Source organism: Alosa alosa, chromosome 1 (genome assembly GCF_017589495.1).
Source record: "Alosa alosa isolate M-15738 ecotype Scorff River chromosome 1, AALO_Geno_1.1, whole genome shotgun sequence".
Classification (NCBI taxonomy): Eukaryota; Metazoa; Chordata; class Actinopteri; order Clupeiformes; family Clupeidae; genus Alosa; species Alosa alosa.
In genome coordinates this window covers 48,903,332-48,918,394 of record NC_063189.1, presented here as the reverse complement: position 1 = coordinate 48,918,394, position 15,063 = coordinate 48,903,332, and the positions used below count along the sequence as shown (strand labels likewise).

Sequence of the window (15,063 nt, the reverse complement as noted above, 5' to 3'; positions counted from 1 at the left end):
GTGTTTTATATTTTCCTGGCTTAAAAGCTTGTGACCTCTACATTTAGACTGATAGTGTGACCATGGACGGATTATGAACTTTCAGCACCCCACTAATTGTCACATATGTGGAAAGGGGGGTTTGGGGGTCCTCCCCCAGAACATTTTTAATTTGTATGATGTGATTTCCTGTATTCTGGTGCATTTTGGGGATGGACAATATTTTAATTCAATCAGATTCATAGCCTACATCCTGATTTGTTGATATTGAGGCAATGATTAAATGCAAAGACTTGGGTTTCAGGGCCCCCTGACCCCTTGGGCCTGGGCCCGGTAGGCCCGTGCAGTAATCCATCCCTGGGTGTGACTAACTAATTTGAGAGCTGTAGGGGTGATTTCTTATTTGTTTCTCTGTAAGATGATGATTGCATGTCTAAACCAACAGATAGCATGTGTGTGTGTGTGTGTATGTGTACCAGTGCCCCAGGTATGATCAACTGAAACTAGAATTATCGCATTGTGGTGGTGGTTCATGGTGCTGCCATGAATTTCTGGTTGATATACATTTGTGGGGTGAGGCATATAATACATAGATTGCAGAGTTGAAAGTAATCAAACCACTTGATCTTTTAGTGAACGTTCATACCAAATTTGAAGAACGTGCATCAAGGTATTCTTAAGATATCGCATTCATGAGAAAGGGATGTAGTCACATAGCCCGGTTGAACCCAGACAAACATGTTTGAATTTGAATTTGCTTTTGTAGCTCTGTCCGGAAAAGAGCCCATTGACGCCCATTTTCAAATCACCAAAAACCCATGAGCCATTCCCAATCGCTTATCTGGCAGGGGGTGAGCTTTATATGACAGATAAAGCAGTGCATTCAACACAACCACTGGAACCACTGGCTGCGCTGCTGGTGACAGGGTTAAACAGATATGGATGTACATTTACAATTTTCAAAGATGTGTTTGCTGCACTTCTGAAATAAGTTTAATTTACAAGTTTAAATTGATTTTAACTGCTGGTTACACCCCTGGAAGTTGTAGGTCAATGAAGGCTTTCCAAACACACTCTCAATCTCAATTGAGATTTGAAATTTGGTGTTAACCAGACTAGTGGTCACAGTGACCTTGAACTGTGGTCTTTGACTACAAAAATCGAAGTTCATCTTAACATTGAAGTAAACATTTGTAGCAAATCTAAAGATGTTCCTCAAGGCTTTCTATTGCGTTCACGGGAACAGGACATACATGTGGTCACAGTGAGCTTGAATTTTAACCTTTGACCTCCAAAATCCAAACAATCCATGTTGGCGTCAAAATAAACATTCTTACCCAATTTAAAGGCATTCTTGAAATATCGTGTTCACGAGAAATGTAACATACACCTAGTTGCTGTCACCTTGACCCCTAAAATGTAATCTGTTCATTTCAGAGTCCAAGTTATTCCAATCTGTGTTTTAAGCAGCGCTTAACTTGTGTGTGTGTGTGTGTGTGTGTGTGTGTGTGTGTGTGATGTAAGCAGCGAACAGGTGAGATTTAGTAGGTTTTATACAATCAAACAATACACCCAAAGTCTTATGTGTCCAAACCTGTAGCCACAAAAGGTCAGTAAAAGGGGCCTGTATCTAATTGGGACTAGGCGTTTAATTGAGTCGTACAGTACTCTTTTAAACTGAAAGGTCGGAAATGGACTTGTGCTGCATTATTTAACTGAGCTTATTAGCCCATTTACACCGCTATGTCCTCTTTGGTCTCTTGGTCATTCCATCTGTCAAGAAAAGAATAAGCCGGTCAAAGAGCATTTGTGTTCTGTGGACCTAGTCTTACTCATTAGGCCTACTTGTAAGGACAACAGGTACTGTTGACATTTTTAAGTTAAGATGAAAAACATATCGTTTTTCAAAACACAATGGCCTTGAGTCAAATCCATGATCTTCATATTATCTCTTTGGATAGCCTACTTTTAGTGTGGTTATTTTTATGGACATTTTTGTTTTTATTTCAATTCAATCTTTATTATATGTTATTTTGTTCAAGTATTCTCCCATCATTGCTCTTTAAATTACATCGTTTTATTGTTCAAAGTTTTTTTTACTTGGTTGTATGTTTTGTCTTTTACATGTGTAAAGTCTGTTGAGACCCTGTTGAATGGAGATAGCCTACAGCCCTATAAACACAATACATTGATTGGTTGATGAGATTTTGTATATGGTTGTGCAATACATTTAAAGCACATTCTTAAAATAAATTGACGTAGTTTAGCTGTGGTAAAGGTCTTTATACGATAAGCTACAGGCTTACCTACGGTTCAAGTCAAGATGCGACTTTTTCAATGTAAGACAAGGTCATAGGCTATGATGTGCATCGCAGAGCAAATCTACATTACATGAATACGGATAAACCCAGCAGTTTCCTATCTCAATTCAATCCAATTTAAGGCGCTCCTGACACGCAGTAAGTTCGGCGCTTTATGAAGCGCACTCCTCAGCCAAACGTAAAACCCGGACATGTTTGTTCACTCCTGTAACAAACGAGCGGCAAAGGATGTTCAACATTTGCTGATCTCGAACTGTTGACAGAAATCCAGGCCGAGTCTTCGCCGTGCCCAGTTTTCTGCTCAGTTTACTCCTATCGCGGCTGCAGCAACAGAGCGTGCTGTCAGGTGCTGAGAGAAGCCACTCGCCAAACGTCTCAGCGACCCTCTTCATCACCAGACAGTTTGGTAGTAGACACTTTTTCGATCATTTTCGGATAATGTTGTAGGATTAACTACGTTTTATTCCGTCCAAATACTGCTGTCGGCGATCAACCTGAAGGTAAGGGTTCATGCTACTGTCTACAAAGCGAGCAGGGTGCTTCGCGTTTGATCAACTACCACATATTATTACCTACCACAGCATTTTGAGACGTTTCAATTCTATCAATTGTGTTAAATAGGTTAGCGTAATAATAGATGGTCATTCCCTTCTGTACCCACGTGATTGTGTTTTGTTTGTTTAACACGATGGACGTATTAGCGCGCTTTCGGGAGACGCAACTTGAAATGTCAGTGTCCACTGCCACGAATATTCATTGCGTTCCGTTCATGGAAGCTGCTGCTATCATTACCTACCTAGCGGTGAACAATATATGTTGTTGATGAGCGTAATGTTGAAGCGATTGCGAAGTGTCTGCGTCTGTAAAATAAACTGTGGCACGTACTTAGTCTACAAGACTTATAGGTCGTATAGCCTATATCACCACTGGGTTTACAACGGTGGATTTCCCGGTTAGGTTTGCTAGCGATTCTTCATCGAATCTCATGCGTATGTTCCACACATGTCTGTGATACGTGGTGTAATATTTCTATTGGTTGTATACCAACGATACATACTTTTGAAATGTAGGCTAGCCGTTGTTTCTAAAAAATAAAATAAAACACGGTATTCATAATACGCTATCAAAGGGACGTGATAAGGAAGCTGAATGAATCAAATGAGCCTCCGGTTTCCCCACCTGGTTTCCCCTGAAGCAAAGGAATACAGTATGTTATCTTAGGCATGCACCCGAATGATGCAACTTCAGCATCGGGAATGTGATGGTTATGGTAATGAGGTGAGGATGCAACTGTTCCGCGCTCACCGAATAACTTGAGTTTTTTTTTTTTTTTTATGGAGAAAGGCAAGTTCGTCGTTCCTGCAGGTATTGCACGGAGCCATTCTACGCGTTTTCAGACGTTTCAACATGTCAGTCAGTCAGTCATCTCAAACATGTCAGTAATGATGAAGGAACTTGCATTTATGGTTAGGAAATGACACCGATTTAGTACAAGCATGCGTACTGCTGCTCATGCTATTTTGATCACTTTTACGCGTGGCTTTGATGAGCACAAGGTATGGATTTTTTCTTTAAGAAGTGAGTATTTTAATGTTCATTAATCACAGAGGTCCCTGAAATGTACCAGAACTTACCTTAACATACCTGTGTCATGGATTAGGCCACCCTCTGTTTTGGGGCATGTTTGCAATATTGTCAACATCACCCGTCATAAGCTTCCCTCAGCCTTCTCAGACTGCCTATTTGTCTGCTTAGAATGGATTTGTGGAAAATGGTAATCTTCTGACAGGGAGAAAAGACCTTGAATCCAATTTAAGGCCACATTTGACTCAGGCTGAGGGTTATGGTTTAGCTAAGAGCAACCAAAAAAACATTAAAGGGTCAGACAAGCTGTCTTCAGTGATGGAGGCTATTATACATATTGCTTGTATGCAGCTTTATTTGGGTAGTTGGATAGGTTTAGCCTTGAACAAAGATGGAAACACATTGAACGAGTCTCTGATGCTGTTGTTTGTAACAGTTGAGCTTGACTAGCATAAATGTTAGGGGTGACACATGGCGTGAAGGTCTGTCTGAACAAACCATGCTGTTCAAAGTGTACTATTCCCTCCCAGTCCTCCCCTAATAAAGCCAGGAATGAGCAACTCTAAATTCATCATTACAACATCTGACTGTGAGTTAATTTATGGGAGCCTGTCTGGCCTTTTCAGTCATACTAATTAGTTCTTTATATTAGATCCTGCTAGCTAGTAATGGTAGCAGTTATTAAACCTATGTCATATGTTATTAGGCTAGTTGTTAGCAAGATGATTTGAAAAATTACAGTCTTTGTTGGTGAAGATGATTAGCTACTGACATTTAGCTACAAGATCTGGAACCCCTGAAAATAAAAGAATAATAGAGGATAATATATATTTGTTCTAAATGAGGCTTTTGGATACTAATGTTTTGGCTTATACACTCTGGCTGTCCTCTGCGTTTAGCCACGGCACTCATATCATTTCCAGTCATCAGATTCAGAACCCCTTTTTAGGTTAACCATATCAGTTTGACTGAATGGACCATTGGGAAGCTGATAGTTTTCTTTATATTCTCCAGGGAAATTTGATTTTAGTAGAGTGTGGATGGTGAACCACCTATATTGACATACTTTGTTGGTTACAACGCAAGTCATTGGTGTGTTATTTCGTAGACACAAGTCGGCGAATACCGATTGCCCATGGTTGTGCATCATAAAATAACTTAATGGCTTCAATCTGATAGGGATGAACAGAGCAGGCATATGATTCAGTATTGCATTGCAATACACAACTTTGAGTGGATTCATGGAGCTACAATAGCAATATAAGAGACTAGGGCTGGGCCATACGTTCTAAAATGTATATCACGGTATAATTTGAAGCATCGACAGTAACAATGTATATCAACGTAATACTGTATATCTGTTTTTCAATATAAATGCTTCTTAAGAGGAAAAGCACATGTATGACAACTGCCTGACTGCTATTAGCCTATTGTACACTGAATAGTTTTAACACATTGCACAGGTTTCTTTAGTAAGTAACTTGTGTTTTGGTATTGCAAGTAAGGGCATTTATTGCAATTATTTCTGCATTCTATAATAGTGTCTTGCATCATCTCAGTGTGCATGTTTACATTGGAAACATTGATATCCTGCTATCAAATAGTATTAACCAGCATGTCAGTATAGTCTAAATTTATACATTCAGGCAAATGTATATAGTTTATACGGTGTACCTTTTATACCTTCTACCCCTACAAGAAACCCAACAATATAACTGGTGTGATCTCATTTCAGTAAGAATGGAGGTCAAATACATCAACTCTTTAAATAAATGTAAAATGTAGGGCTGTCAAAATAACTGATTAATTTCGATTAATTCTGGGTTTTAGGATGGGTGACAAACCATTGGTGTTGGAAGTGAGCTGATACTAATCAGATTCATTAGAGCTCCGCTAGTCCACTGTGTCAAGTGCATTGGCACAGCCCACATTATCTGCCTCTCTATGCAGCTATAAATAGACTGTGATGCTACACTCTGATGGTTTGCTCTCACCACTTATCTAGTAAGTCAGCAACTAGTCATATACGAAATATATTATAAGTGTGTATGTATTTTTTCTTATATAATATCGATTGGAGTGGTCCATATAAGTTGCCAGGTATTAAAGATGCACACTGTCCCTCAGGGTTTTCTTTGAAGTGTAAAGGTTATGCGTCAATGACGTGACATGAACAGACCTGAGGCTAAGAGTCATGTTTTGATGAGTGTCCACATTATGCCTGGCCCTGCAGCACTGGGATCCAGAGCAAACAGGACTTTGATGGTGTGCTGCCTGGTGCGAGGGTTTTCCATGGAGGAGCTATGGGCCTCAGATGGACTCAGGCTGCTGTCATGTGGTCCACTTCCAGTCTGTGTCTTTTAAATAACACAGACAACTACACCACGTTGTTTTACAAGTCACCTTTCCGAGAGGCAACTAATCACATTAACTGAGGAATCCTTAGAGTGCAGGTAATTTCAAGATCAATAGGCCCATTTGGGATATGTGCAGCATTAAGGAAAAGGGCTTGATGTAATCTGATTAGGAGATATTGTACAAAGCCTATTTAAAGACCGTTATCAGTTTAAAATAATATGCTTTAGGGCTCTTCTTCACAACATACATAAGTCTGATTCACTGGCGCCTTGTATTGCTTGGTTGATATTTATTGTCAGTCACTTTGAAGTGTATGGTCTTTTGCTTGAAATACCACATAATCAACTAAATAGAGATGTGAAGAGAGGCGAACAATGCAAAGAGACAGTATAATATTAGACAGTATAATATTAGACTGCTAATTTGATAGGCCCATTTGAAATGAGTCACTAGAGCTGACATACTATCTCAGTTGATTATTGTCATCCGCCACATTTTTAAAATCTAGATTTACATTATGTCTTTCATCCATGTTCTTTTAAGCTCACTTTATTATTGGTATTTCCTGAATACATAATCTTAATGGTTTTTGATGGCTATGTTTGGTATAGTTTATTGTTATGATGATCAATCTCAGGAAATATTTATTTGAAGAAAGGGAAGGATGTCAGATGCTCACAAGGTTACTCCTTGAAAGGTACACAAAGATGATCAGAAACACTTTTGTAATGGAAAACGAGACAGCCAGTGCTCTCTCATGAGCTCACTGCATGACGCCATCTCAGTGTTGGTCTTCAAAGCCGATTTCACCCCATCAGCCGGCAAAAAATCAATTATGACATTTTGTACCAAATTATATTAAACATTCTAATTATTTATTAATTATTATCTGTCAGACATGCTTTACTCATATTGAGTCTGGCATACTCATCTGGCTTGGTGATAAGAAAGCTAAGGAGCTGGAGAGCTACTGTAAGGACCTAAAGAGTTGGCGAGTCTGGAAGAAGAGCTTCCCACATTTTATTTTTGTCAGTGTCCGTTTCTCTGAGAATAGGGCGCCATGTTGGCTTTGAAATGGTACAAGGCTAGCACGTATAAAAACACCACCTTAAAGAGGTTTCCATCCTCCTTGTACCAACCAACACCACGTGAACAGGTGGTATTTATGCCACCGAAGGTGGGAGGATGATTCACAAAAAAACGATGCAATCTGTGTAGCAGTGGCGTCGTATCACGACAAGACAGTGATTCACCAGTGTGCACAAACATGGTGTGTCATAACTGTAACAGAATATTAAAATGGAGTGCTGTCTGAAAAGTGAAGTTTTTTTGAGTAGAGTGAGACACAATGCCATAACCCCTAATGTTCACAGCAGCCATAAGAAATAGTGTCATGTGTTCAACTTTTGACCCGTCCCTATTTGCTTTGCTGCAGTAATGAGTGAATGGGTTTAGCTTCTGACTCGCTTGAGATTTTGACTCTCAGTCCGATCTGGAAGATTCCAGTGTTTTTACAGATCAGCTATAAGGCAGTTGTCATTATCAGGGGCACAGCTCTCTCGGTAGCACTGGGGAGTTGTAATGTCTTTGGAGGCCACACAATGCATCCTTAAAACTGGAATGGCATTTGCATCATGTAATTGGCTTGGCACCAGATGATAAAGCCAAACAGCTGTGGTTCACACTCTGAGAAGAGGTTGAAAATTGAGCTGTTTAAAATGGTATAGAGAAGTGCTGAAGAGCTTTGTGCTTGTACCTGTGAAAGGTGCGCTGGAGGGAAGGATTCCATCTCACCCACAAAGCAGTTATGTGTTTGCATTTTGTTCATTATTATACTTTGCTTGTCCAAAGATGCTTTTTTTAAATTAAAATTGTGCTGCTTGCACTGAACCACAACACATTGCACATTTAACTGAATTAGCATAGTTAGCCACACAAAGAGATATTTTTAAACTAGTGTCAGGCCTGTTTCAGCTAGCCTCAATCAACGCATGCATGACTGGCAAAAGCCTACTAGGGCTCTGTCAGGAAGAACCTTTTTGGCAAGGACAGGTTGGCGCCCGTAGTCTAAGCCTATTACCAAGGCCCTTTAGGACACAGCCGGGACAACTGAATACATAGACAAGTGTCTGCCTTGACAGCAACAAGCAATGCGTTCTACCCTATGTCTCTTATGATTTTAAAATGATTTTCACATGTTGATTTTCAGAATAGCATCACCATAGGTGATATCATGCCATGCAACTTTGAGTCTGAACTTTACATCCTTACCATTGAATTAGGAGTTATTATGTCATTCTTCTTTCAGTGATTAGTAATGGACACACGTTGTAATTTGCCCTGTTCTTATGTGAATTTGCATTATTCACTGATATCTTAAGATTAATTGTGCTTTTAGAAAATCAGCACTGTTGTCTCTGAATAGCCATATTTGAGCACCAAATCAGCTGTTGGGGTTAAACAAAAGGAGGACCTCTTAATGATGTGCAGCACAGGAGCGGTGCCTTCCCAGTTCAGATTGTAACAATGTGATGACGGAAAACAATGACTTATGTTCACTGCCTTGCTGTATGCCAATCCTCTAATTATAAAAGATTACCACTTGGTTTCCTGCCCATATTAGTGTATGAGTAAATATAACTTGCAAATGTTTCTGGCTGTGTATTGAGAGATTATTGAGCTGTTTTCACAGTAATCAGTTCTTCATATGCCAGTCAGCATATGCCAGAGCTTTATTAAGTGAAAACAGATTAATTTAAGAGTTTAAAGAGTTTAATTTACCAACTGGCATTAATGTGTCAGATATACAGGTAGTCTTTGTTTAAATAAATAAAACAAAACAAAAAGTCAGTTTGTCCCTGATGGTCATGCAGACTTTGGGACATGGGAAAAGCATCATGGCTATGTTGTGTGGATCTGAGTGTGCCCTGGCCTGTTTGCTTGCTCCGAAGTGTTGCTCAGAAACAGCAGATTACAGCGGAGTGCTGTAGATGCAGGTTATTTCTGTTTTATCGCCAAACATTGTGTCTTTGAGTTAGCGAAATAAGTTAGCTGAGTGAGTTAACTGAGCCTGTGAAGGTAGTCAATGCAGTAACATTAGCATTAGTGGTAGCATTAGTCAGCTGAGGCGCATACCAACAGTAGCATTAGTCAGATGAAGCACATCATTTCAAATAGAGTCTCAAAGTCACTTTCGCCTCGCCTTCAGAGAACAGCTCAGAACATTAGAGGCTCGTCAGGAACTCCAACGCAGCCCCGGCCATAATAGTCATGTGTAAGGAATGGGCTGTTGAAGCGTGCTCTTGACTGGAGCCAGAGCCTTGTCTTCAGTGCTCCCTGGCTACTTGCCAGCTCACTTCTCTCCATCAGGTGTCTTGTTGTCAATTTTTTTCTTGCTATTTTGAGAGGAAGGGGACCTGCGTGACTGATTTTCATTTGATTTGTTCCAGCTCAGTGTCAGGTTTACCTAGGCAGACACTGGCATGTCTAACAGGTCATGTGTCCTGCTAAGATGCTATTTGTGCTAATCTTTTTTTTTCTGTGAGGAGGACAATAGGTTAGATAATGTGGTTCTGCTGTTCTCTTTCATTGTTCTCCATGTAAGAATAAATTATCTCGTCTCCATTCTACTAAATCATTCTAACAGAATGTTTTTATGACTAGGTTTAGTTTGTTTTGAGTTATGCAGAGAAATCATTTGATATCATGCGAATGAATGACCACGTCGTAATGAAATGTGAAGCCTCACAGAACTTAGCGCTGGAGGTCAAGGACAGGTAGTTGCAAAAGGCAGAATCCCCTTTTTCCCTTGTTGTTGTCTAACGGATGCCAGCTAGCATAACTGTGCATGTGAAACGTTAGTAAACCTCACTCCCCGACGCCTCAAGAGCAGTGCTGGCATGAAAGCTTTAGCTCGATTGTCGGCACACTCGACTCCCGATCCGAGATCCGTTCGCGGGTTTGAGTCCGGGTGTATGCAGGGCTGAACCACAGAGGTTAAATTGGTGCCATGGCCTGGATCAGGAGTGAGCTTTAGGGGGGTGAGTGTAACAGGGCAGGGCTGAACTGTGTAGGTTACAGTTGCATGCCTAAATCCCCAGAAGAACTGGTCCTATGAAATGTTTAAGCATTTAGGCAGGTGATCATATCTCCCCTAGGAGATCACATTTCCTAAACACATTAAGCTCTACAGTACCTATCATAATTCCCTTTCCCCCTGGCCCATGCTCCACTGTTCTATCATTACATCATTATATCATAATCATATGTAAAGCATGTTAAGCCTACCTGCTGGAAACCGTCACTGCATTCGGAACATCCACTTATTCTGCTTATTACGCACAACATGGTGAATAACCCCCATATAGTTATTCATTATATGGTGCACTGTGGAACAAATGACTGGGTCTTCTGAACGTAGGCTGTGTTACAGGAATAGAACACGTACACTATTATTTCATGACTGTCAACATTTAAGGCACTTCCTTTATTAGCAATGGTGACCCCCATTCATGCATTGTGTTGCATGAATAGCAATCACATGCTATTCATGCAACACAATGCCATGGTATTTAGTTGACGTTATGGACGTGACAGTTTTGCATGGAATTGCCCTATAAGACCAAGAATATATATATGGGTATATATTATTTCATTTGATAGATATTAACAGTTATACATTCTTATCCATAACCTACTAATTGAGAAAAGCAATTATATTCACATTTATAATATAAGTTCTTAAATGAACAGGTCAGGAATTTTTCAGCGGAAGGCCCCTTGGTTAGCTGCCTTGAGGGATTTTTGATTTGATTTATTTCAGGATAAGACAATAAATTGTATCAATCCAAAGGATGACATGCAAAAGTACAAAACTTATTTCCAGCATGGTCCTTGGTGTTGAACACATGAAACAAATAGGCAAGGAACAGACAATACTCAGACTGGGGGGTGAGGGACATAACATATAACAGATAAATAAGAAAGACACAACTGCAGAAAAAAATATCCAAATTATCAAAACATATCCACCTTATTCCATAAAATCTGTTTTACCTGTCTTTTAGGTAGGAGCTAGGAGTTGTGTAGCAGTAGGCAAACTATTCCAAGCCATGATACCAGTATAAAATAAATATTTTTTACCTGCATTATTTGTTCTAGGTACTAAGCAGGAGCGGATGCTAGCCCTGGTGTTATGCCTATGCTGTGTGTGGACCATGGTGACATTAGAGCCTAAATATTTGGGAGCCTGACCATTTACAATGTTGAACATATGATTCAACTTAAGTTGTTCAACTCTTAGATGCACAGGTAGTAGGCCTGCTTTAATAATAGTTCAGATTGTGGGGATGCCAGATCTGGAGCAGGGGTGGTACCTTGCACACTCCAACTGTGCATGCCTGTGGCAGTGGCTCTGTGCATCATCATTGGTCAGAAGGAGGCATGCATGCAGCTCTATTATGTTGAGCTGGCTACAGCTGAATGCATTTGACAACTAGAGCAACGCAGTGGCCTGGGGACCCGAGGAGTTCAAGAATAGAAGATATGAGCTCATGATATAAGATGGTTAGCAAATTATAAAATGAAAAATATATCACTGCAGTGTTCTCATAATTTTCTTTCTTGCTTGCCAATCTGGTTTGGTAAATCTTACCATCTTAAAGTACTGTTTCTATCAGGCTCTTGACTAGCTCTCCTGTCATGGGTGGAACTTGACTCAGTCTTGGTTATGAAGACATTTAGAATTTTCTGTGGTTCAAGTCAAATGGGCTTGGAGGTGGAGTGGGTGAGATGCTAGACTATTTTCAGAGATATAATAAAATTGGATTAGCAGTACCCCAACGCCCTGGTCCTCATTTCATTGTGTTTAAAGGTTAACTATGCAGTATTGGCTAGAGATGCACTGATATGGAATTTTAGGGCCGATAACGATAACCAATATTTATTGGTTTGTTGTGGCCGATACCGATACGATAACCGATAATATTACTCTTGAAAAAAAATGTGAAAAGTGATTTGGGGAAAGCATTTAATAAGCATAATTTTATTGCAGTAATTTTACCTACCACCAAATGATGGACAGAACTCATAGTCCTCAATAGTACGGCAGTCAACAACATAATAGTAGCCTAGCCCTACAGTATGTGTGGCTCCTTTAAGTGAACCTGACGTCAGTGAATTGCGAGTGAGTGGCTAGAGAGTTTGAATCGTTTTTCATTTTAGGACTAAACGCATAAACGGCTCAGCTTGGAATAAGCTACATTATAGCGACCAAATCAGAGTTTGTGAGGGAAACTTAGGTTTAGTTTCAACTGCAGGTAACTGAATAAAGCTGCAACTCCTCAGACTGTATCTTATGTCCGTCTACTCTGTTGCGCACAACCTGCTGCAGCAGAAATGAAAGGCGTTAGCTCCGAAGGTTTTAATAACTTATTATGATGACCTGTCTGGAACTGAAGCACGAATGGTTAGCATATTTCTAGGTAATAATACAAAACCCAAGCTAAAGTAATGCAAATATAAAACTAAAACACAACTTAGAACTAGGCCTACTTATGTACTCGTCCCACTAACGAGTTTGTTTATTTGTTTCCCCGACCAGCGCGGTAAAGTGTAAACACACCAGCACAAGACGGCTCTAGATTGGGCTGAGCTCTGCTCTGGTAAGGTTAAATGGCGGATCATTCACGAGAGGATTTTGAGATGCACAGATTCCCAAATGAACGCATATCCACAGATTTTGTTAGAGTGGTGAAATATATTCACACCTCTGACATTAAATTGAGGAAAAAGTATAGCCAACCAAGCTCAAGTAGCTCAGTGTAGCCAGACGGACCTTACATAGGCCTAAATTAGGACTTTAAAAAATATCGGCGCAAATTATCGTCCAGAATTCTGTTATCGGACCGATAATAATATTTTCATTTTTTCACTTATCGGCTAATAATATATCGGCCGCCGATATATCGTGCATCCCTAGTATTGGCAATTTCCTTACTGTTTTCTCGGGTTTTGTTTTTTTTTCGCTGGCTTTGTCATGACGAATGTCTGAGAAACTCCATCGCTACCTTTTTCTAGCCGGTGCCTGGCGTGTATGTGTATTTGAATGCAGTAAAGCAATTCGTTACACTCGTTATATTTCCTGACACTGAGGCCGTCGGCCCGCTGGCCGACAGTTGCAAGGGTGTTTTTTCCGCTCACAGGTGCTAGGGGGAAGCGAGACGGCCACCATTCAACCCGAAAAAGTCATATAACCATTCCAATTACTCTGAAGCTGTTAAATAAAGGTAAATTAACCGAAAAAACTTAATATTAAACTAAAAAACCTGCATAGTGTGCCTTTAATCACCAGTGAGATCTCCAAATTAAAAGGGCAAGGTGGTGTTTTCTCTCCAATATCTTCCAAGGGCTCGCACTTTTAATTGGCCTTTTTGTGGGTTCTAAACCTTAACACATTAAGTGCATACACTGTAGTTTTTATTAGTGATTAACTATGTTCTCTCCCAAGATGACAATGTTCTCAATTGCCATTTGTTGAAAAAATAGTTTATTCTTATTTGCTGGGCATTAACCAGGTTAAATGCTAAAGTGTTTAGAAAGAGGGAACGTAAGTGGCTAACTGCAGTGTAACTTAACTTAGCATATTTTAACTTTTAGGAATGGGTTTATGGTGGGCATAACAGTCTCGTTAAGGGAAAGGGGGAAAAATAAAGCAGATTTATTTAGGGCTACTCTGACACTGATGGGACCATTTTGACAATGAATTTCTGCCTTGCTTTAGGGACAGTAATGGAACTGTTAAGAACGAACCCCTGACCTCCTTTTGCACTGCTCACAACAGTTCTCCAACTCTATTCCAAATCTGTTCAGCGTTGTTTTATGATGTGGGACTTAAGTACATTAATTTACTGAATTATTCCACTGTCTTAGAATATCATCGTTTATATAGTACAAATGAACACACAATCACCTTTTTTGTTTTTGTAGGACTACAACAATATTGATTAGAGTTTGTTCCAGTGAGTGCTGTAACTCTGAGCACACATTTCACACCTCTTCTTTTGTACAGAGCAGACCAAATGTTTACAGTTGCTGTGGTTTCTGGTCGCAGGGGAGTGGGAGTGGTGCTCTGACCTTTGGCTACCTGGAGTGTATAATAGATATGAATAGGAAAAGGTCAGATCAGCATGCTGCACATTAAGCCGCTTGAATCGAAAAGCCTCTTCATTCTGTAAGTGTAGTGTCGAGGTACACCAATCAGGAAATGGGCTCTGGGCCGACCAATCTTACTCTTGTGCTGGCTGTTTTTTCTTGATTTGCCCCTTGAGCAGGTTAAAGTTCAATAAGTATTAATATTTGTTATGCGCATTGTACATTCTTTAATTATTCCATTTAATGTACTTTATTTTTTCTCCGCTTTGCTGTCATCTGTTCCTTTTTCTATTATGAATGTAAAGCACATTTAATTGCCTCTGTATAAAGCATGCTATAAATATATTTTAGGGCTGTCAAAATAACTGATTAATTTTGATTAATTCATTTGAGAAAAAATAACTGATTAAAAAAATTAGAGCAGATTAATCGATTCCTTGTATGACCTTTGACCCCGAGCCGTTCTATCCAGTAAAAATTAGACTGTAAAATGAGGAGAGAGAAGAAAACGTGCTGCCTGGATCATTGATTGGAACATTTACTTTTAAAAAAACGGCCTGATGGTGTTGAAAATAAAGTCCTCTGCAATATCTGCAGCAAGGAATTTCATATCACCGGAGTTCATCAACTCTATAGTCGCACATCAATGCAAAGAATTAAGTGTTGACAT

At 39.8% G+C, this 15,063-nt stretch overlaps 1 protein-coding gene across 4 annotated transcripts in view; it reads left to right on the top strand.

The window, feature by feature from the left end:
• The first annotated feature begins 2,558 nt into the window (after nt 1-2,558).
• The window catches only part of dlgap1a (discs, large (Drosophila) homolog-associated protein 1a), a 118,422-nt gene continuing 105,917 nt past the window's right edge, over nt 2,559-15,063 (top strand). For 2 of the 4 annotated variants that reach the window (XM_048240153.1, XM_048240138.1), the window contains exon 1: nt 2,561-2,800. The gene's annotated coding sequence lies outside the window, so the exon portion shown is untranslated. Of the gene's footprint in view, nt 2,801-15,063 lie in introns of all 4 variants that reach the window. The other 2 variants (XM_048240161.1, XM_048240147.1) reach the window with 2 other exon arrangements.